Source organism: Chiloscyllium punctatum, chromosome 42, assembly GCF_047496795.1.
Source record: "Chiloscyllium punctatum isolate Juve2018m chromosome 42, sChiPun1.3, whole genome shotgun sequence".
In the NCBI taxonomy this organism is placed as follows: domain Eukaryota; kingdom Metazoa; phylum Chordata; class Chondrichthyes; order Orectolobiformes; family Hemiscylliidae; genus Chiloscyllium; species Chiloscyllium punctatum.
The window spans coordinates 6,262,535-6,285,478 of NC_092780.1; the positions used below are offsets into that span (position 1 = coordinate 6,262,535).

A 22,944-nucleotide genomic window follows, 5' to 3' on the forward strand; every position below is an offset into this window, starting at 1 on the left:
ACCCGGAAAACACGATCAGAGACATCACGTACCCTTGCACCTGGGAGGCAACATACCAAACGTGAGTCTCTCTCGTTCCCACAAAACCGCCTATCTGTGCCCCGAACTATCGAGTCCCCAATTATTATTGCTCTGCTCTTCTCCACCCTTCCCTTCTGAGTAGCGAGGACAGGCTCCGTGCCAGAGGCCTGAGCCCCGTCACTTACCCCTGGTAAGTCGTCCCCTCCACAAGTATCCAAAACGGTATACTTGTTCTTGAGGGGAACGACCGCAGAGGGTCCCTGCACTGGCTGCTTCCTCCCAGTCCCCCTCACTGTCACCCATCTATCTGCCATCTTTGGAGTTACTACTTCCCTATAGCTCCGATCTATGATCCCCTCTGCCTCCCGAATGATCCGAAGTTCATCCAACTCCAGCTCCAGTTCCCTAACACGGTCTTGGAGGAGCTGGAGATGGGTGCACTTCCTGCAAGTGTAATCAGCAGGGACGTCCATGAAATCCCTCACCTCATACATGTTGCAGGAGGAACATTGCACTGCCTTCACTGCCATCCCTCTAAAGCTAAACTTTATTTTAAAACAAAACTGGGTCTAAAGAATACAACAAGCAAAATTCAGCACTTACCTACTTACCACAACGGATCTTATTATTAGGTTAGAGGAGGAGGGCGGGTGGGAGGCACTACCTCCGTAGTGCCTCGGGTTCTTCAGCTGCGCGCTTTCAAAGGGGAAACAAACCTACCCAGGTAAGCTTACGCTCTACCTGCTTCCGGGTCTCGGCTGCTGCTCACACTCAAAATGACCGTTAGCGTCGAAGGGTGAGTATTTGTACTCACTGCTTTCCTTCCCGGCTGCCTCTCTGGTCGTCGTCACTTCCCCCTGCTGCTCCCGCTCTTTCTGTGAAGAGAGAGTGAAAAAAAAAACATCGCTGCCCGCTATCGGATTGTGTCATTGGCTTTTAAAATTGTCAACAGGAGAGGGTGTGTTTGAGGAGGTAATGAGCAAGTTAGACAAAGAAGAGCCAGTGGGTATGATTTATTTGCATTCCCAGAAGGCCTATGACAAGGTAGCACAGTGGAGGCTGCTAAATAAGATAAGAGGTGTTAGGGGCAAGATACAAGCATGGATAGAGGATTGGCTGACTGGTAGTAGGCAGAAACTGGGGATAAAGGAAGGCTGCTGGTAAGTCATGAAGTTCTGCAGGGGTTTGTGTTTGGTCCACAACTCTTCATATTATGTATTTAAAATCTGCACAAAGGAACTGAATGCATTATTGCAACTTTGCAGATAACTCAAAAATAGGCGGCGAGACAGTATTGAGGAAGTGGGGATGCTGCAGGAGGACTTGAGTATAGGAGTTAGGAGGTCATGTTGTGGTTGTACAGGACTTTAGATAGGCCACTTGTGTAATATTGCGTGCAATTCTGGTCTCCTTCCTATAGGAAGGATGTTGTGAAACTTGAAAGGGTTCAGAAATAATTTACAATGATGTTGCCACGTTTGGAGGTTTTGAAATACAGGGAGAGACTGAATAGGTTGGGGCTGTTTTCCCTGGAGTGTCAGAGGCTGAGGGGTGACCTTATTGAGGTTTATAAAATCATGAGGGGCATGGATAAGGTAAATAGGCAAGGTCTTTTCCCTGGGGTGGGGAAAGTCCAGAATGAGAAGGCATAGGTTTAGAGTGAGAGGGGTAAAATTTAAAGAGGGCTAATTTTTCATGCAGAGGGTGGTGTTTGTATGGAATGAGCTGCCAGAAGAAGTTGTGGAGGCTGATACAATTACAACCTTTAAAAGGCATTTGGATGGGTATATGAATAGGAACAGTTCAGAGGGATATGGACCAAATGCTGGCAAATGGGACTATATTGGATTAGGATATCTGGTCGGTATGGGTGCATTGGACTGAAGGGTCTGTTTCTGTGCTGTACATCTCTATAACTCTCTATGATTCGATTTACTAAATTCAAACTGGATTGGTGTTTGGTATTTTTAAATTTAACCTGGTTGGCCTAATTTTAATCTGTATTGTCGTTTTCAGGCAACTAGTCACCCTAGCTATCTGAGTAGCTTGATCACATATTTACACTGTATCTTATTGAGAACACTTGGTGTTGTCACTGCTGGCTTTTAACTCTCTTAAAAGTACAGTATACCCATATCATCAGAACACCTCCCCCTTAAGAAAAAATGAACCATCATAATGAAAAGATGGCTTCATTTTTTTCTCTACTTTTTAAACACATTACCCTAACATATAGACAACTTTAATATAAGTTCACCTTAACTTCTTTCCACATACCAATATAGATATAACATTAAATAAAGACAAATCTCATCTAAACTCTATCAGTTAAATCCACGATAATGCGTCTGCGATTAAAATCTTCCAACCTGTAACATGTATAATTTTTAAAAGTCCGTAACATAAGACTCCAATGAAATAGTTTCATATTCTTGTCTTTAAAGCGTTCTAAGAATGTAAGTGGATTGTGTTCCGTGTACACTACCGTCTCCGATACATTGTTCCTGACATACACATTAAAATGCTGTAAGGCCAGTACCAAACACAATAGTTCTTTTTCGATTGTGGAGTATTTCCTCTGGTGAATGTTGATCTTCTTTGAAAAGTAACCAACTGGCAATTCAATCCCATCTTCATCTTCTTGGAGGAGTATAGCTCCAACTCCTATGTCACTAGCATCGTTGGCAACTTTAAAAGGTTTGGTTTAGCTAAAACCGGCTTGGTGGCTAACATGGCTTTCAAATGGTCGAATGCCTCCTGGCATTGTTATAACCACCGAAACGTTGTGCTCTTCTTCAGCAAATTGGTTAATGGTGCCACTACACTGCTGAAATTTGGAACAAATTTCCTATAGAATCCACTGAGTCCTAAGAATCAAAGCACTTCTTTCTTCAAGGTTGGTCATGGAAATTCCTTGATGGCCTTCATCTTTGCATTCCTTTGGGTCAACCTTCCATGACCGATGTTATGTCCCAAGAATGTCACCTCTGCTTTTGCAAATTCAGTTTTATTCAAGTTTATCACTAGTTTTGTTTCCCGTAGTCATTCAAAGAGCTCTGCCAACTGTACCATGTGGTCCTTCCAGGACTTACGAAAGATCACTGCATCATCCAAATAGCCTGCACAGTTTGTTAACCCAGCCACCATTCTGTTCAGGAGTCTTTGGAATGTGGCGGATGCGTTCGTTATTCCAAAGGGCATCACTTTAAACTGATATAGCCCATTTGGGGTTACAAATGCAGAAGTTTCTTTTGTCGTCTTTGATAAAGGTACCTGCCAGTAACCGCACATTCAGTCCAACTTGGTGATGTAACTGGCTTGTCCGACTCTCTCAATATAGTCCTCCAATCTAGGAATTGCACACGAGTCCGATTTTATAATGGCGTTGACCTTCCGATACTTCACACAGAATCGTTGAGTCTGTCTGCTTTGGGAACTATGACGATCGGTGAACTCTACTCAGTCTGGCTTGGTTCGATGATATCCTCGTTGAGCATGACCTCCACCTCCATCTGGACCTGTCTGGCTTTGAAAGGTTTAAGCCAGTAGTTGTGTTGTTTTAACGGAGCAGTATTCCCTATGTCTACTTCATGTACAATAGCATTAGTCCTCCCCATCTGATTCTTACATAGACTGCAGTTACAAATCTTTCAACTGCATACTATGCTCCTGGGGCAGATAGCTTACTAACCTATCCCATTCCTCAAGGACTTCTTCATTTTTTAATCTATTTTGAGGCACATCAAAATCCACATCATCTGGATTTGATGCTTCACCCTATGAGGAGAAAGTGAGGACTGCAGATGCTGGAGTTCAGAGCTGAAAAAGTGTTGCTGGAAAAGCGCAGCAGGTCAGGCAGCATCCAAGGAACAGGAGAATCGACGTTTCGGGCATAAGCCCGAAGAAGGGCTTATGCCCGAAACGTCGATTCTCCTGTTCCTTGGATGCTGCCTGACCTGCTGCGCTTTTCCAGCAACACATTTTCAGCTCCTCACCCTATGGGATAGTAACTAACACCTGTTTCTCTAGTTCTTTCCCTCTCGTATAATACGGTTTCAACATGTTCACATGACATACTCGATTTTTTAAAATCTGGCATCTTTACTTGATAGTTCACCTGACTCAATTTTTTTTCTCAATTTGATAGGGACCACTAAACCGGGCTTTGAAGGGTTCTTCCGTCACTGGTAACAGTACTAACACGTCATCCCCTCGGGAAAATGTCTGAGTTTCAGACCTTTTATCTGCCACCTGCTTCATTCTACACTGTGCCCTTTTTAGCTAACTCACCTACTCAATTTAGTTTCTCCCCCATCTCCGACTTTGGTCCTATCAATTTTTCTTTAATTAATTTCAAAGGGCTACTCACTTCATGCCCGAATATTATCTCGTAGTCATTCAAAGAGTACATATTCACTCATCTCTTACTCTCAGCGACTGGTTAGATCCTGTGTCTCTCAAAATTATAACTTCTTGCCCTTCTCCCCCTGTTCTTTCTGAGTAAACTTTACCCACAGAGGCAAATTCTTTGTAGAGGTCAAGTACTAACTCCATACTGCACTCTCCTGCAGCTGTTCGGCTCTTCTTGCGGTGTCCTTTACTACTGTCACTAATGCCACTGGCTTAGCTTCATTAACCACATCTTTTCCTACAGCACCTTTCTTTAACAACCAGCACTGTGACTTTATGTGTCCCACTTTCCCACAGTGGAAACACCTCCTTTCCACCCTCTTGAGCTTCTTTTTTATCCTGTTGTAAATTCTTACCAGTGCTCTCTACTTTTGATTTAGTAGTGTAAGGTCTCCCCTTCTCCCAACTTCTAACCCTCACAGGACGAAATTCTAGCCAGAAGCTTGTCTTATGCTCCAACATGTACTCATCTGCTAATTCTGCCTCTCTTCTCACTTCTTGAACTTTCTATTCCTTCATGTCAATTCTTACCATCTCTAGAAGTGAGTCTTTAAACTCCAGCAGCAAAATCTCTCTTTGAGCCTCAAAGGTCTTATCTATATTCAAAGCATGCACCTATCGATCAAAATGACTATGTTTAATTCTTTCAAACTCAACATAAGTCTGACCTAGTTCCTTCTTTGTGTTTCTGAATCGCTGTCTATATGCTCCTGGTACTAATTCAAAAGTACTTAAAATAGCCTGTTTAACCTCTCCATAATCTCCAGAGGGCTATGAGGTGGTGGCATGAAAGAGGAATTGAGGCCTGGGGCAGAAGTTGAAAGGCAGGGCAGAATGGCTTACTCCTGCTCTTTATGTTGTTATGTAATCATTGACCTCAAATCCACTTTCCTCTTTGATCCTTTTATTTGTTGATTCCCTTAGATTCCAAGAAACTATCAATCTTTACCTTGAATATATTTAATGGCTGAACTTCCACCATGTTTTGGGTTAGAGCATTACAAAGATTCAGAACTCTTTGAGTGAAGGCAAAGGAATGTCACAGTCTTGAATTCCTGAGAAAGAGTAAACAACTATAAATTTGATAGAAGGAAATTACAAGATTTTTTCCTCATTGGCTGTAATTAATAGGTAATATATAAGGCATTTTATAGCGGGGATAGAGGGATGTTGTTACTGATCTCCTCTCCTAGTGCCTCTTGACAGCTGGTCTTTAGAACTGACTAATTGATAGTTAGCTTGCAGCAATTACTAATCTGTTTTAATTATTATACCAGCACCATTGTCAATAGAAGCTAGACAGCACAATATGAAAAGTAGCAACAAAAATACTTCAATACAAAAACAGTCAAAATGTAATTATGCAGAGGTAATTATACCAAGAATTTCTCTTGCGCAGGAAATTAGTGATCTCCATTTTTAGCTTGAGATATTATTGATATAACCTAGAACAATGGGCTGTTTCCAATAAGAATGGTTTCTTCTGCTATTGTGTGTGAATTGAGTTTGTATAGACAATGCAATGAAGCAAATGGTGACTCAAAACCCACACATTTTTAGTTTCCATCTTTTGTGCATGTGGAGACAAACTGAAAACTGAATATTCTGATTATTCTTTAAAATGACAGGCAGGATATAGTTCTTAAATTGTCCCACTGGGAGAGGGGGAGGAAGGTTTGGCATTAATGACTCACAACTTATCATTAAGTGGAAGAAGATCAGTGCATTAGTGAAAGGATGTTTGCCTAGAAAAGCAAAAGCACGAGGGAGTCATATACCACACAGTAATAAAATGTCATTGCTCACTTAAAACACTGCATGTGAACAATTACTTTGTGCACATTTTTTAATGATATTAATTCAATGCTTCAGCTTTTCCAATTGGCAATTGGCCATATTTAAACTATTGTGCAGCAGTAGGTACCTGGTACATCTTTGTTAATTTATTTTTATTTCAATAAATTCATGGTCAGTATTTTCAATTTTAAAAAACTAAAAACGTATTCTTTTATTGAAAACAGTCAACAGCATGAAATTAGATTTATCAGTTTAAATCTCTGTTGAAGGGCCCATGTGGTAGAGTCTCTACCTTTGGACCAGAAGACACAGATTCAAGGACCAGTTGCTCCACAGGTGTACAATAACGTCTCTGAATGGGTTGACTAAATTTACATTTCAATGATTTTGTTGTACTTTCTTGTAGTTATTCTAAGGAACAAAATCAGAGCAATGTTTTCAAATAGATATTTTACTTGCTCTTCCTGATGTGGGTAAGTGTAGCCACACATCTGTAACAAAACACTGGTTGAGCAAAAATGTATAACATATAAAAACAGAGGGAGAGTTACCCAATGTTATAATTTATGTTTCATGTCTCATAGCCATTGTTGGAACAGCATTGATTTCATAGAATCACATAGAGTTTAGTGTACTGTAACCAGACCACTTGTCCCAACTGAAGCATGCTGGGTGGATGCTCCACATGAGCTTCCTCCCACCGCTTCCATAAAGTCCTGTCAGCATATACCATTCTTATTCATTAACTTATTTATGCATCTGTGTTATTCACCTAGACTACTCCTTGTTCTGCCTGTTCCACACTCTGGGATTTCTCAAGAGGTTTCTCCTGAATTCCATATTGTATATATTAGTGACCATCTTAAGTTTATAATTCTTACTTCTGATCTTCTTCACAAGTGAAAAACGTCAAAAGTTATTGTGGAAAATAAAAACATGGTGTGGGATGACATATTGATATGCATACAGGAATGGACAGCTAACAGAAACTAGAGTAGGAATAAATGAGTATTTTTCAGGCTGGTAGGATGTCACAAGTGATGTGCCACAGGGGTCAGTGCTGGGGCCTCAAATATTTACAATTTATATAAATGATTTGGATGAAACAACTGAAGGGATGGTAGTTAAATTTGTGGATGATGCAAAGATAAGTGGAAAAGTGAGTTGTGAAGATGACATAAAGACACAACTTAAAGGTATAGATACAAAAGTGTATAGATAGACTAAGTGAGGGACAAAAATCTGGTAAACAAAGTATAATGTGGGAAAGCGTGAAATTATCCATTACGCAGAGGAATAAACAAGAAGTATATTAATGAAATGATAAGAAGTTGCAGAGCTCTAATATTCAGAGAGATCCTAATGCATGTGTTGCAGAGCATTAGAATACAGGTACAGCAGGTAATCAGGCAAGCTAAAATATTATGTTTTATTGCAGGGGGAATTGAACTGAGTAGGAAAGTTGTGCTTCAGTTTATAGGGCATTGGTGAGACTGCATCTGCAATACTGTATACAGGATTGGTCACTGTATTTATGGAAGGATGTTAATACATTGGAAGCAGTTCAGGGAAGGTTTACTTGACTAATCTCTGGAATGAGTGGATTACCTTAAAAGGAAAGGCTAGACAGGCTAGACTTGTATCCCCTGGAATTTAGATGAGTCAGAGGTAACTTAATTGAAACATATAAGATCCTGAGGGGACTTGATTGGGTGGATGTGTAAAGGATGTTCCCACATGTGCAAGAACTTAGAATTAGGGGGTAATAGTTTAAAAATAAGGTGTTGCCCATTTAAGATAGAGATGAGAAAAATGTTTCCTCCAGGAAAGTCATGGCTGTTTGGAATTCCCTTCCTCAAAAGGCAGTGAATGGAGAACCTTTACATTTTTTTAAGGCAGAGGTAGGTAGATTCGTGATTACAAACAAGATGAAGAATTGTCAGGGCTATGCATTAATGAGGTTAAGATCAGATCAGCTATGATCTTATTGAATGAAGGTAGTTGAAGGGCTGGGTGGTCTGTTCTTCTTCCTTGTTCAAATAATCTTGATATTATTCTTACAAATTTTACTTGCATCTTCTCGATTAGCTTCTTTCTATTCACTGTATGGAGCACTTGAAGTGTGGTCTAACCAAGGTCCTACACCTGATTCAATCTAACATCTCTGCTTTCAATTCTATCTCTCCAGAAATGTACGGTCTTATTAACCTCCATTGCAATTTTTTGTTTATTTGTACCTCAAAATCCATTTGCTCCTTTACCCCAATTGGATACAGAGGTCTCAAAAACAGATGACCATCCTTATATGTGATCTAGGCGAGGATGGATTTAAGTGTGTGAATATAGATTGAAGGAAGGAACAAATCATTGAGTGTAACTGTTAATCTGGAACTAACAGACTTCAATTTCCTTGAGATTTGAACAAGATAAACCACACAGAGGAAACACTGTGGATCTATCAGTGGCACAATAACTATGTAATTAATTTATGTATCATTTCTAATGATTAATTTCATATCCTATTGTCCTTACTATTGAGTTTTAAAATTTTACCTCCTCCCTCCAGAAAAACATCCATGGGAGAGTGAAGAAACACTCTTATGTAGGAAGTTTTTATGATTTGGAATGCACTAACTGAAATGTGGTGAAAGAAGATCCAATAGTCATTTTCAAAAAGGAATTGGACAAATATTTGAAAAGTATGACTTTTGATTGTAGCACAAAGTTATAGAGTAGGGGAGTGGAACTTATTGGACAGACCTTACAAAGAGCTGGGAGAGGCACGATGGGCCAAACGGTAGGACGGCATGGTGACTAGTGGTTAGCACTACTGCCTCAAGTGCTGGGGCCTGGGCTCAGTTACACCCTCAGGTGACTGTCTGTGTGGAATTTGCACATTCTTCCTGTCTGCATGGGTTTGCTCCAGGTACTCTAGTCTCCTCCCACAGACTAACAGTTAGGAGGATTAGCCATGGTGAATTGTCCTATTATATGAGGTTATGGGGATAAGGTAGGGCAGCAGGTCTTGATGGGATTCTCTTCAGAGAGTTGGTGTGGACTTGATGGGCCTAGTGGACTGTTTTTGTACTGTAGGGATTCTATGAAATGGCCTCCATTTGTGTTGTGAGGTTCTGTGAATGTAAGAATTTATCTTTTTTTAATTGCTAAAAAGACACAGGAAAGTGCTACAACATAGAAATTAAGATAGTGAGAAAAATACATAATGCAATTCAAGCATGTTATTTAATTTGAACTTACAGTACAAAATTAGGTGATGGAGTACAAAATTGAAATGCTCTTAATAGTATTTCAGATTAAAACGGGAACTTTACTACTCCCCACCCCCCCCACCCCAGCCATCGCCATCCAATTAAAAGCATATAGAATTAGATCCCAACTGATTCTGTTCATGTGCATCAATTTAAAAAGTAGAGTAGGTGAATGCTTTATTAAGATAAGAACTAGACATGTAACTATGCATAACTTAATTTGCTTGAACTGCAATTGTGGCGTACAGGAGAACTAATGTTGGTTTCAAAATCGTACAGACTTCGGTAGGAGGATAATTTATCCAGCAAGATGTGGAAGGTATCAAATAGGGCACGTACACACCAGCTGGTAATTGAAAGCCCAAAGTGAAGTTCAAAATATAGTAAGAAAAACCTTAGTAGTATGTCGCTAGGCAATCCTGAGGCTCCATTCTCTAGAAAACTGAATCTTCACTTAATGACATTGTATTTAAACACTTTTATACTTCCCAGCTTGAAGAAGAGCAATGGGAAAATACAAGATTTGCTGAGCAATATTGATTTGAATTTCTTGAGGAAGTGACTAAGTGTGTAGATGACAGTAGTGCAGTTGATGTAATCTAAATGGACTTCAATAATGCTGTTGACAAGATCTCGCATCGCAGATTGGTTATAAAGCTAAAGCCAATGGGATCCATGGTTTTCAGCTTCTCATATTTTATACCTGACAATACTTAGAGCCATAGAGTCATTGAGTGCAGAAACAGATCCTTCTGTCCATATCGTCTGCTCCAACCAGATATGCTCAACTGTTCTAGTCCCATTTGCCAGCATTTTGCCCATATCCCTCAAAGCACCTCCTTTGCCTTTTAAATGTTGTAATTGTACCAGCCTCCATCACCTCCTCTGGCAGCTCATTCCATACACGTACCACCCTCTGTGTGGAAAAGTTGCCCTTTAGGTCCATTTTAAATCTTTCCCCTCTCACCTTAAACCATGCCTCTAGATTTGAATTCCCTCATCCTGGGAAAAGACCTTGGCTATACACCCTATCCATGCCTCTCTATGTTTTTAAACCTCAGACTCCGACACTCCAGGGAAAATAGCCACAGATATTTAGCCTCTCCCTACAGCTCAAACCCTCCAACCTCGGCAACATTCTTGTAAATATTTTTTGAACCCTTTCAAGTTTAACAACATCTTTTCTACAGTTGGGAGACCAGAATTAAACACAGTATTCCAAAATTGGCCTAACCAATGTCCTGTACAGTTGCAACATGACTTCCCAACTCCTGCATTCAATGCGCTACCAATGAAAGCAATGTGCCAAATTCCTTCTTCACCACTCTTTCTACCTGCGATTCCACTTTCAAGGAACTATGCACCTTCATCCTTAGGTCTCTTTGTTTGGCAATACTCCTTAGGGCCGTACTGTTAACTGTATATGTCCTGCCCTGGTTGGCCTTACCAAAATGTAACACCTCACATTTATCTAAATTTAAATTTTCCTCTCTCACCTTGAACCTATGCCCTCTAGTTATGGACTCATCCATCCCAGGAAAAAGACCTAGTCTATTTGCCCTATCCATGACCCTCATGATTTTATGACTCTCTATAAGGTCATTCCTCAGCCTCCAACGCTCCAAGGAAAACAGCCCCAGCCTATTCAGCCTCTCCCTATTGCTCAAACCCTCCATCCCTGGCAACATCCTTTTAAATCTTTTCTGAACCTTTTCAAATTTCACAACATTCTTCCGTTTGGAGAGAGACCAGAATTGCACACAATATATCAAAAATGGCCTTACCACGGTTCTGTACAGCCACAACATGATCTCTCAACTCCTACACTCGATGCTCTGACCTATAAAGGAAAGCATACCAAACACCTTCTTCACTACCCTATGTACCTGCGACTCCACTTTCAAGGAACTATGAACCTGCACTCCAAGGTCTCTTTGTTTAGCAACACTCCCTAGGACCTTACCATTAAGTGTCTTGCCCTGATTTGCCTACCAAAATGCACCTCCTCACATTGATCTAAATTAAACTCCGTCTGCCACTCCTCGGCCCATTGGCCCATCTGATCAAGATCCCGTTATACTCTGAGGTAACTTTCTTCAATGTCCAGAACACCTCCTATTTTGGTGTCATCTGCAAACTTACTAACTGTACCTCCCATGTTCACATCCAAATAATTTATATAAATGACGAAAAGTAGAGGACAAGCACCAATTCTTGTGGCACATCGCGAGTCACAGGACTCCAGTCTGAAAGGCAATCCTCCACCTGCATCCTCTGTCTTCTACCTTAAAGCCTGTTCTGTATCACAATGGCTACTTTTCCCTATATTCCATGTGATGTAACCTTGCTAACTAGTCTACCAATGAGGAACCCTGTCGAATGCCTTACTGAAGTCCATATAGATCACATCCACCACTCTGCCCTCATCAATCCTCTTTGTTACTTCTTCAAAAAATTCAGTCAAGTTAGTGAGGCATGATTTCCCAAACACAAAGCCATGTTGACTATCCCTAATCAGTTCTTGCCTTTCCAAATAACGTAAATCCTGTCCCTCAGAATTCACTCCAACAACTTGCCCACCACCAGTGTCAGGATCACTGGTCTATACTTTCCTGGCTTTTCCTTACTGCCTTTCTTAAATAGTGGCACCACGTTAGCCAACCTCCAGTCTTCCGGTACTTCACCTGTGACTGTCGGTGATACAAATATCTCGGCAAAGGACCCAGCAATAATTTCCCTAGCTCCCACAGAGTTCTAGAATACACCTGATCAGGTCCTGAGGATTTATCAACCTTGGTTCCACACATTAAACTCCATCTGCCACTCCTCGGCCCAGTGGCCCATCTGATCAAGGTCCTGTTGTACTCTAAGACAAGCTTCTTCATTATCCACTACACCATCAATTTTAGTGTCATCTGCAAAGTTATTAATCATACCTCCTATATTTAAATTCAAATCATTTATATAAATGATAAAAAACAGAATACGCAGCAGTGATCTTTGCGGCACAGCGCTGATCACGGGGCCCAGTTGGAAAACAAACCTTCCAACACCACCCTCTGTCTGCTATCTTCAAGCCAATTTTGTATCCAATTGGCTAGCTTCCCCTGGATTCCATGTGATCTAATTTCGCTAACCAGTCTACCATGTGGAAGCTTGTTGAATACTTTGGTGAAGCCCATATAGACAACATCGACCGTTCCACCTTCTTGTCACTTCTTCAAAAAGCTCAAGCAAGTTAGTGAGACATGATTTCCCACACACAAAGTCATGTTGACTATTCCTAACCTACTTCTGAAACAATAAACAGAATGCTGCCAGTCTCAATTGTGAAGAATGGTCTTATGATGTGATAGATGATAATTGACAATTGTTTTTCCACTAATTCTGAGTGTATTGCTGAATGTTTCCAGCTTTTTAATTTTAGGATCAAGTAGGGTTATTAATACTAAACATCTTAATTTTGACAGAGACTTCTGCTTTACATCTACTCTTATCAAATGTCAAGTCTGTGACCAGATTCCTGTCACATTCCTTGTCTTGGAAAAGCTAATATACGTTAAAAATACATCATTAGCTAGAAAGGACATCGTCACATTATAAAAGATGCAACAAAAATACTTTTAGCCAGTTAGGTTATAAGGGAGAAATATAAAAATATGGGAAAGGCCGAATAGCTGAAAACAATGCATATCTCTTTCAGGGAGCTAACACAAGGATAAGGCGAAATGTGTGGAATATCCTTTCTCAGTATTGTATAGCTCTACAATTTAACATCGTGGATGCTTATATCGCACTGGTTGACTGTTGCAACTTCTTTATTCTTCTGTTAAATAAAACACTTGTATTCATCTTCCCTACTTTGGTTGCTCTTGAAGTATTGTTGGTATTGTTATTTGGGTAATCGGCCTCCCATTTGTGTACCACAAAGCCCAATCAGTGCTGACCAGAACAATGGGAGAGTTGTCACTCTTATTGGCCAGACCAAACCCCACTAAAACATGACAAGGAGATAGCCTAGACCCTACCCTTTTCTTATTTTAAAGGCAAGTACCAGGCGTTGTGTTCCTGATGCAATTAAATTGGTCAAACTACAGGGCTTCAAGCAAAACACACTTTATTCTTTCATTATAGTTAAAACATAAACAAAACAAAGAAGGATTGGAATAACTTAACTTTATTGGAAAACTTAACAAAATGATAGATTATTTAACTACTAAGCAGCAATTGTTCCAGTATAGTAACATCTCATAAACACTCCCTTGGCAAAGGAAAATTCAGTAAAATAGATTATCTCACATGCAATTCTCCAATCCAGGAGGAAAGAGTATAAAGAGAAGGAACTCCAGCTTTCATTGTAGTAAAGAGAGAAAGATGTAGCAGCTTTCACTACTCCAAAACTGAAAGCTAAATGAAGGTCCTGCTTCTGGGGAGCTTCATTCCATCCATTCAGGCTGCCTTTATTGTTTCAACTTAAAAAAACTCAAGGCCTCACGAGCTGATTACTGGCTTTGAGCAGACTGCTTGGTACCTCTGTCTCAACGTCTCTTCATAAAAAAAGACAAAGTACACCTTTTAAAGCTGTAGTAACATCACATCACCTCTTCTCCAACAGTTCTATTCAATCATCTATCTTCGTCTGAATAGCTTTGCTTTAATCATACATCTGAAGTCAGCACTCCTAGCACAGAACCATTCTAAACTGAAGTGTCAATTTATATTATATGGTCAGGTCATCCAGTGAGGCTTCATCCACAAAAAAAAATTGTGGATGCTGGTAATGAGAAACAAAATCAGAAATTCCTGGAAAAACTCAATAGGTCTGGCAGCATCTGTGAGGTAGAAAGCAGAGTTAACATAGCACTGATGAAGGGTCACTAGATTCGAAACGATCCACACCCTGCTGGCTCAGGGAATGCTACCATTGTGCCATGCTGTTACAACAATTTGCACTTATATAATGCTTCCAACATAGAAAATGCCTAAGGCACTCCACAGTGATACTATCAACAAAATGGAATTATTAATTGGCATGGTTAAACAACAGTTTGGTCAAAGTGATTTGGCTGTAACAATATCTTTAAAGGACCAAGGAGGTTGCTGGGGCTTGGTGGCATACAATCATAGTTGTATCACAGAAAGAGGCTACTTAGCCCATCGTGTTCCTGCCTGCTATCTTCAGGGACAAATCAGCTACGAACAGTCTTCTGTTCTCCTGTAGTCTTTTTTTTCTCTGCAGATAATTATCCAATTCTCTATTTAAAGCCATGATTAGATCTGTCTCCACCACAGTCTCAGGCAGGGCATTCCAGAGCCAAACCAATTGCATGTGGGTGAGAGTTTAAATGTTTTGCACAATAGATCTGTTGATTTGGGCATTCACATGGTCTAGAATTCCACATCGTCAAGAACGCACAGGTTCAGACAAGTACAGTCAGGGGGAAATTGATGAACTTATTTTCTTTGGAAAAGACATAGGAATACAGAAAGTGTTTAAAGCGTTGCTTAATACATGAAATAATTTGGGTCAACTACATAACTAAACATTCACCACATGCTCTCACTTACATTTAATACCCTTTTGTTGCTCTATGCTTTGTTTTGCGCCGAGAATTCAGCCCAACCCAATGAGCCAAGGACGATTGGTCAAAATAAACGTCATTCAAATACCTTGTCACGCTAGAGCCCGCCTAAAACGGAAAATTCCAATATGATTCGTTAATAAAAACGTCAATCAACCCTGAACGTCTTGTCGCTGGAACCCCTGTGGAGCAAGTTTCGAAAGGACAATTGTGCACCGTTTTATTTAATAGCGCCTTTTATCATTCTTTCTTCAATTTCTTTGAGGCGTCTGATTGATGATTGCATCTGAGATCAGAACTCCTTACAAATCTTTTCCTTTTGCTGCAAGGTTTGGAGCAGCAAGCCGCCCAATCGCGGTGACGGATTGTTGAAGTCTCATGCACCGCCCCGTCGGTGCCCACTTTAAATTGCCATTGGCAAATCCCTCCGTCCATCATCCTTCTCCCGTTTGCATTGGTCGCCTCCTGGTGTCAAACAGCCGTGAGCTCGGGAGGCGCAATTTCAAGTGAGGGAGCTCGAGCGGCGGCGGTTGGGAGGGTGTCGGCGGCCGGTGAGAGATCGGGGGTCCATCTGGCACTTCTTCATATCTGGAATTTGGAGATCTGTTTCTGACAGACGCTCGCACCCCGGCAGTAAGTGGCAAGCAGCGAGGATTATCAGTAAATCGTGGGTTGGGCTGGGTGGAGAGTTTGTCCCAAGCCGTCGACCTTCCCTTTGACAGCTCGAGCGTTGCCTCTCCCACCCCCCCCACCCCGCACTACTCTTTTTGGGGAGAAAGGTAATTTGATCAATTGCATCTACAGCTTTAATATGTGCTTTCTTGTACAAATTTCCTTTTGCGAGGTGATTCGTGAGAAAAGTATTGCAGCCGGGGTTTGTGTGAGTGACAGCTGCCAGGCGCCAAAACAAAAGCTGGAGGTGTCGGGGAGATGGTTAGGGGGGTGGGAGGAGAGGGCAAGTTGTCCATCAGCCTGAGCCGCACATTCACCCTCCTGCAGCTAAACCCTGACCAAATACTTTCACATTTTCAACTCGACATACTTTGTTCCGCATGCTGCGTCGGTTGTCGAATGTTCCTCGGATTCTGGTATTTCTTTTCCCTGGTATTTCATTCGTTTGGAGCTTTGGTCTTTTGGCTTGTGATTTCTCTGCTCTTTCCGCAAGAAGTTACCAGAGACAATTCCTAACAAGAAGGGGTTTTTGTTGTATCCGCAAAACAACTGTTGACAGTTTTTCTTAACATTTTGATAATTTGGTGTTGTATGTTCGACCTCATTGTGATGGATAACTGAAACATGTTTTCTTATCCTCTAGAAATTATGCTTATATATGGAGAATGATGGTGCTGATTTCCAGTCTTCCATTCCATGCCATTCCACAGAAGATGGTGAAAATTGCAGATGAAGATTGATGCCCAGTAACGAATTGCTGTTTTTTTTGTCACAAACAAACCATTGTTTCAAACAAAAATAATAGCTTTTTAAAACTTGATTTCACAAGATGAGCTTTGGTTGATGGTCCATTTTATGTGGATTCTTGTCATGCAAGTTGAGGATGACGGTGGGAAAAATTACACAAATTATGAGCTGATTTCAATTGAAAAATAATGGCAACTCAGACAGAACTATCATCAAAATTTTATCAAGCAGGAGGACAAAACCTGACTGGAACAGTTAACACGGTATGAGAAATCATCTGTGAATTGATGCTTTGTTTTCTATAAGGAGTTATAATTTCTTTGCTTTGTTGAAATCATGTTCATGGGTTGAGGCTGGTCTGCTTCCTACATAACTTGATATTACACTTGGGTGCTTTCACATAATGAAGAAAAATCTTTAATTCACTTTATAACAAATGATCACAGCTATTTTCCAAATATTTAGTATTAATATTTGTTAATACCTGGAACTGTAAATATGGATTATTATGGATGTTTGCTTTGTACATGCCAGTGAAGAGTCTTGGGACTTTTAAAGTTGTTATATAAATGCAAGTAGCTTGCCTTTGTTATGCAGTTTTTTTAGAAGTTCTTCATTGAACATACAAACTTGATTTTAGAGTTCTAAGAAATTATTTCAGGAGTTGCCGTAATCAGTTGATCATTTTTTTTCACAGGCTACTTTTGTTAATACAGTGAATTTTTAATCTCTTAAAATGCTTCAAATTTAGTGTTAAGAGTATAATTAACAAAGAAATTTAAAATCTGAACTAAAAATTATTAGATTCTATGAAATGAGTACATTGCATAAGGCTACTGAGATCATTTTGCCAATTCATTACGGACTGTAAAAAAACACATGTAAAGTTCATGTACAATTCAAAATGTCATGATGCAATTATATCAACAATAATAACCCTCATATATATTGGAAATAACCTGAGACACTTCATAGGAACATAAGTAGTTAGAAATTGACACTGAGGCAAAGATGAAAATAAAAGTGTAGGAGACTAAACTAAGAGGAGAGATGCAGGGAGATTTATGGATCAGGAATTTATTTTAACTGACAGTTTATCTGATGTGAAAGTATAAACTAGTAATCAAATGGTGTATGGCAGTTTTCTCTGCAAAGTAAATCTCTGGGTTATTCTGTGTTTGCTACTTGAAATAAGCCAGACTTCATTTTTCACATACTAAACATGTTTAGAGAATTTTCTGCTGACCTGAAGGCATTGACTTTGAAAGCATATTCCCACAGAATGCTGGTTTCATTTCACTACCTGTCCAATGTCCAAGCTTAATTTTAATCTTAGTGGGAAGATATTTTGATTATTAAGTCATTGCACTAAAGCTAAATACGATCCTCAGCTGGTAGTCTGCAGCAGTTCCAGTAAGTTTACTGAACAATATCATAGAGTTAGATTGTACGAAAAAGTCCCTTTAGCTTATTGAGACTAAGCCAACCTATCTACACTAATCCTAGTTTCCAGCACTTGGCCCATAGCCTTGAATGTTACGACTTTGATCCATAGTTTTGAATCAGTGGCTGATTTTTTTTAACATTGAGACAGTTAACCCATTCTAGTGTCCTTATCATTGAGATTGGCTAACTTGGTTGGACTGGATGTAAAATCTTGAGTGTTCACACTTTGTATGCCTCATCAATTTACATGGAGCATTGGGATGCTGAAATAATGTTTACTGGTACCTGAGATTCAGCAGTCTGTTTTATGCTGGGACATCATATTTATTAAATTCCTGATGAAGGGCTTATGCCCAAAATATTGATTCTCCTGCTCCTCAGATGCTGTGCTTTTCCAGTACCATACTCTGGATTCTGATCGCCAGCATCTGCAGTCTCCTCATTTATGAAATATCTGTATGACAAAGTTCTTTAACATTGACCATTTGACTGTTGGCTTACAGTTTCACAGATTGCACTGGCAGAAGGTAGATTTTTCTGCTTGGACTTCTTGGTCTCCACTTGCTACACAGGTGGTAATGAGTGGAATTAAGTATCCCCCTGGAAGAACAAAGTGGAAGCTATTATAGAAACATAGATGCAAGATTAGGCCATTCAGCCCTCCGAGTCTGCATCACCATTCAATATGATCAAGGCTGATCATGTAGTTCCAGTATCCCACTCCCGCTTTCTCTCCATACCCTTGATTCCTTTAGCTGGGAAGGCTACGTCCAGCTCCCTCATGAATATATCTAATGAATTGGCCCCAACAGTTTTCTGTGGTAGAGAATTCCACAGGCTCACAACTGAGTGAAGAAATTCTTCCTCATCTCAGTCCAGAATGATTTATCCTTTATGCTTACGCTGTGACCCGTAGTTCTGGACTTCCCCAACATTGGGAATATTCTTCCCACATCTTGCCTGTTTAGTTCCATCAGGATTTTAAATGATTCTGTGATCCTCCCTCATTCTTCTAAATTCAGTGAGTACAAGCCCAGTCAATCCAGTCTTTCTTCATATATCAGTCCTGCCATCCTGGAAATCAGTCACTGGACTCCCTCAATAGTAAGAATGTCCTTTCTCAGAGTAGGAGACCAAAACTGCACACAATACTCAAGGTATGGCCTCACCAAAGCCTTGTATAACTGCAGCAAGACATTCCTACTACTTTACTCAAATCTTCCCACTATGAAGGCTAACATGCCATTAGCTTTCCTCACTGCCTGCCGCATCTGCACGCCAACCTTCAGTGACTGTTTCACCAACACTCAGGTCTCGTTGTACTTGACCTTTTCCTAAACTGCCACCATTCAGATAATAATCTGCCTTCCTGTTTTTGCCACCAAAGTGGGTAGCCTCACATTTATCTAGATTATATTGCATCTGCCAAGTGTTTGCCCAGTCTGTCCAGATCATGCTGCAGCCTCTTAGCATCCTCCTCACAGCACACACTGCCACCCAGCTTAGTGTTGTCTGAAAATTTGAAGATGTTACATTCAATTCCTTCATCCAAATTGTGAACAGCTGGGGCCCAGCACTGAACCCTCTGGCACAATACTTGTCCCTGCTTACCACTCTGAAAAAGACCAGATTATACCAAATCTCTGCTTCCTTGTCTGTCAACCAGTGCTCTATCCATATCAATCTATCTCTGATACCATGGGCTTCAATCTTACTTTCTAATCTCTTGTGTGAGACCTTGTCAAAAACCTTTTGAAAGTCCAGATATACAACACCCACTGATTCACCCTTGTCTACTCTACCGGTCACATCCTCAATAAATTCCAGAAGATTTGTCAAGTATGATTTCCCTTGAGTGAATCCATGCTGATTTGGAGTGATCCTGTCACTGCTTACCAAATGCTCAGTTATTACTTTCTTAATAATTTACCCCAGCATTTTCCCCACCACCAATAGCAGACCAACCGGTCTGTTTTCCCTGTTTTCTTTCTCCTTTTTTAAAAAGTGGGGTCACATTAGCTACCTTCCAGTCCACTGGAATTCTTCCAGAGTCCATAGAATGCTGAAAATGATCACCAATGCATCCACTATTTCTGGGCCCACTTCCTTCAGTACTCTGGGATGCAAAGCATCAGACCATGGGGGACTTATTGAATTTTAATCCTATCAATGTCCCCAATACCATTTCCTGACGAATAAGAATATCTTTCAGTTCCTCCTTCATGCTTGGCCTTCTGTCCCTTGCATTTCCAGAAGGGTATTTGTGTCCTCACTAGTGTTCAAAATATTTGTTCAGCTGGTCTGCCATCTTTTTGCTGTCCATTATGAATTCACCTGAGTCTAACTGTAAGGAACTTACATTTGTCTTCACATATCTATAGAAGCTTTTGCAGTCAGTTTTATTTTTCTGCAAGTATTCTATTTTCCCTTTCCAAATCAAACCCTTTGTCCTCCTCTGCGGAATTTTAAATTTCTCCCAGTCCTCCGGTTTTTTGCTTTTAATGGTCTCCTGTTTGGCTTTCACACTATTCGTGATTTCCCTTGTTAGCCATGGTTAAGCCATCAATCATTTGACTGTTCTTGTGCAGTGTTTGTTGGCTTGATGAATATTGCACCTGCTGTTCCTTTGAAAAAAAACCCTCTTCATTCTCGAAACCTTGTTTGCTAAAATCTCAACAAGCAGAGGGATTGTCAAAACAATAATTATACTAAGATAATATTCCATATCAAGTTTTAAAAACTCTTGGCCTAAGTGGAGTTGGAATTACAGTCAGTTTAGTTTGTAAATTTGGTAGTGAAGTTAAGTATGTCTAGCCTGGGAATAATTAGAAGATTGAAATAAGCCATGGAAAAATGGTTAAAACTTTACTGTGCTAGTCAAGATTGTTTAATTGTGGCTGCAAATGTAATTTTAACTTGGTAGCTGTTTAAAAATGAAAATTAAACAAAGTCAATACTGTGAAAGAATCAAGGACTTTGTTATTCAAAGCAGAATACTTCCAATTTTGAAGTTGTCAGAAGATACCAAGTTTTATTTCATACTGTAATTATATCCTATTCAGAAGGATATACCTTGTAAATACAACCCATATTCACAGCATATTTAAGAAGGAAAGGGTGCTGGCTGTATACCATCACATAAAGCTAAATTATATCAAAATACGAGTGTGTGTATATTGTCTGAGTGTAGGATATGTGTAGTTTTTTATTGGGGAGATTTACATTTTTGAATTGGATGCCAATCTCATTATTTGCATCCTGCAGTAATATTTTTAGAATATTTAATGTACTAATCTGTTCTTTATTTGAGCATTTAATATTTCACATTTTGAATACTTAGATTCCTTTTATACTCTTATTTCCATTAATCCTCTACCAAAGTGTAGAAACAAAGGAAAAGAAAATTTATAATTGCAATGAAATGTTTAAGTTGTGCACTGCAATCTAAATTGCTAATTCATAAGTCAAGACATATGTATGATGCTGTTTGCATCACTGTTAACTTCAGGTACCTGGGATCCTTTGACCTCCTTGTGTAAACTTATGGCTTAAAAGAATTAACTTTAAAACCAACTACAGTGAGATTTCAGTATAACCAACAATCTGTATGATTTGTCAGACCAATAGGATGTAAAGACTGAATTGCTGGAGACTGGGGAGAGGTTGATTTAGGTTCTCCCAAAACAACTTCAATATGTTACATCTGTTTAATTGGATGATACAACAGAAAAAAAGTTTTCTCACTTTGTTGCAATGTTATTGTAAGTATTTTCAAAATGAAACACTTCAAAACTGGATATTCTTTGTTTGCTTTTATTTTAAACTTGTGTTTGAATGTAGACCAAAAGTTTCAGTTTTGCTGTAAGTCACCTGTCAACAACATTATTCAGCTCAATGAATTACTGCAGGTGATTATTAAGGAACTCTGACTATTTATTTTTAAAATCAACCTGTTTGGACATGTTATAAAACACTTGCGTTGCAGGTGGGACTTAGCCTGGACATTCTGCAATAGAGATCCAGACACTCTCATTGTTCCACAAGATCCCGTTTCTTAACTGAGAGAAAAATAGTTTGGTGATAATATTTGACTAAATATAGAGCAGTTTTCTGAGCTGAGGGAATTGCAGTCTTGAAGTATTTTAGGAAAATAGGTGTTGTGGTGTAGTGGAAAGTGTCCCAACCTCTGGACCAGTTTGAGTTCTGCACCAGGACTTGTTATCCATGAAAGGTACATTCATAATATGGTCAAACAGATTGATTACCAATCTGTAAATCCTTCCAAACAGGGTGCTCTGGTATAATGTATTTTTCATCAATGCAAACTGGCTATAACGCGATTGATGAATTGTGGATGGTATTTCGATAATGTGAACTTACTACTAAACGGGAATAGTGATTTTCTGTAGCAGTTTTCCATGCCATGCTTTTCTATAGCGTGAAGGTGCAGACGAATGCAACTGTCATGTTACACAGATGGTCAGAAACAAGGCAGAAGGTAACGGCAAATGACTGCATTACTGGCCCAGTCCAATAAAAGTCCATTACCCAAACCATGGAAATGTGGACAGAAGAAAAGACAACAGTATTTGAGCTTGTTGCCTGGAAAGTATATTTGATGAATTTAGTTAGTTGATTTGTTGTATTGTGAAAATACAGATATGAGATGGGTCAAGGGAATATTTCCTCACTGTCTAGTGTCTTTTTAAAATAATAAAACCTTTTTTGACAAGTGGAGAACAATATTCAAATTTAAATGTTTGTTTTAAGTAAAGCATTTTAAATACAAACTGGACTTTTTCACTTTTGGAAACAGGTGACTAAATCTATCCTAAAGTTGGAACAAACTGTTAGAGAGTCTGTAATATATCTATAGTAAATGTACACAGTATTTTTGACTAAGATCCCATTTAATTTCCCAAGGTGTCTGAACTTTAGCTGAATGGAAGCTTCTGAGTGAAGAACATAAGAGAACAGAGTGGAGTTTCTGTCAAACTGTT

General features: G+C 39.6%; 1 long non-coding RNA gene across 1 annotated transcript; it reads left to right on the forward strand.

The window, feature by feature from the left end:
* Window positions 1-15,435: 15,435 nt before the first annotated feature.
* Window positions 15,436-21,741, forward strand: LOC140465692 (uncharacterized). The gene is made up of 2 exons (XR_011955144.1): window positions 15,436-15,712; window positions 16,395-21,741. It is a non-coding gene; the product is annotated as an uncharacterized lncRNA (long non-coding RNA).
* The last annotated feature ends 1,203 nt before the right edge of the window (window positions 21,742-22,944 follow it).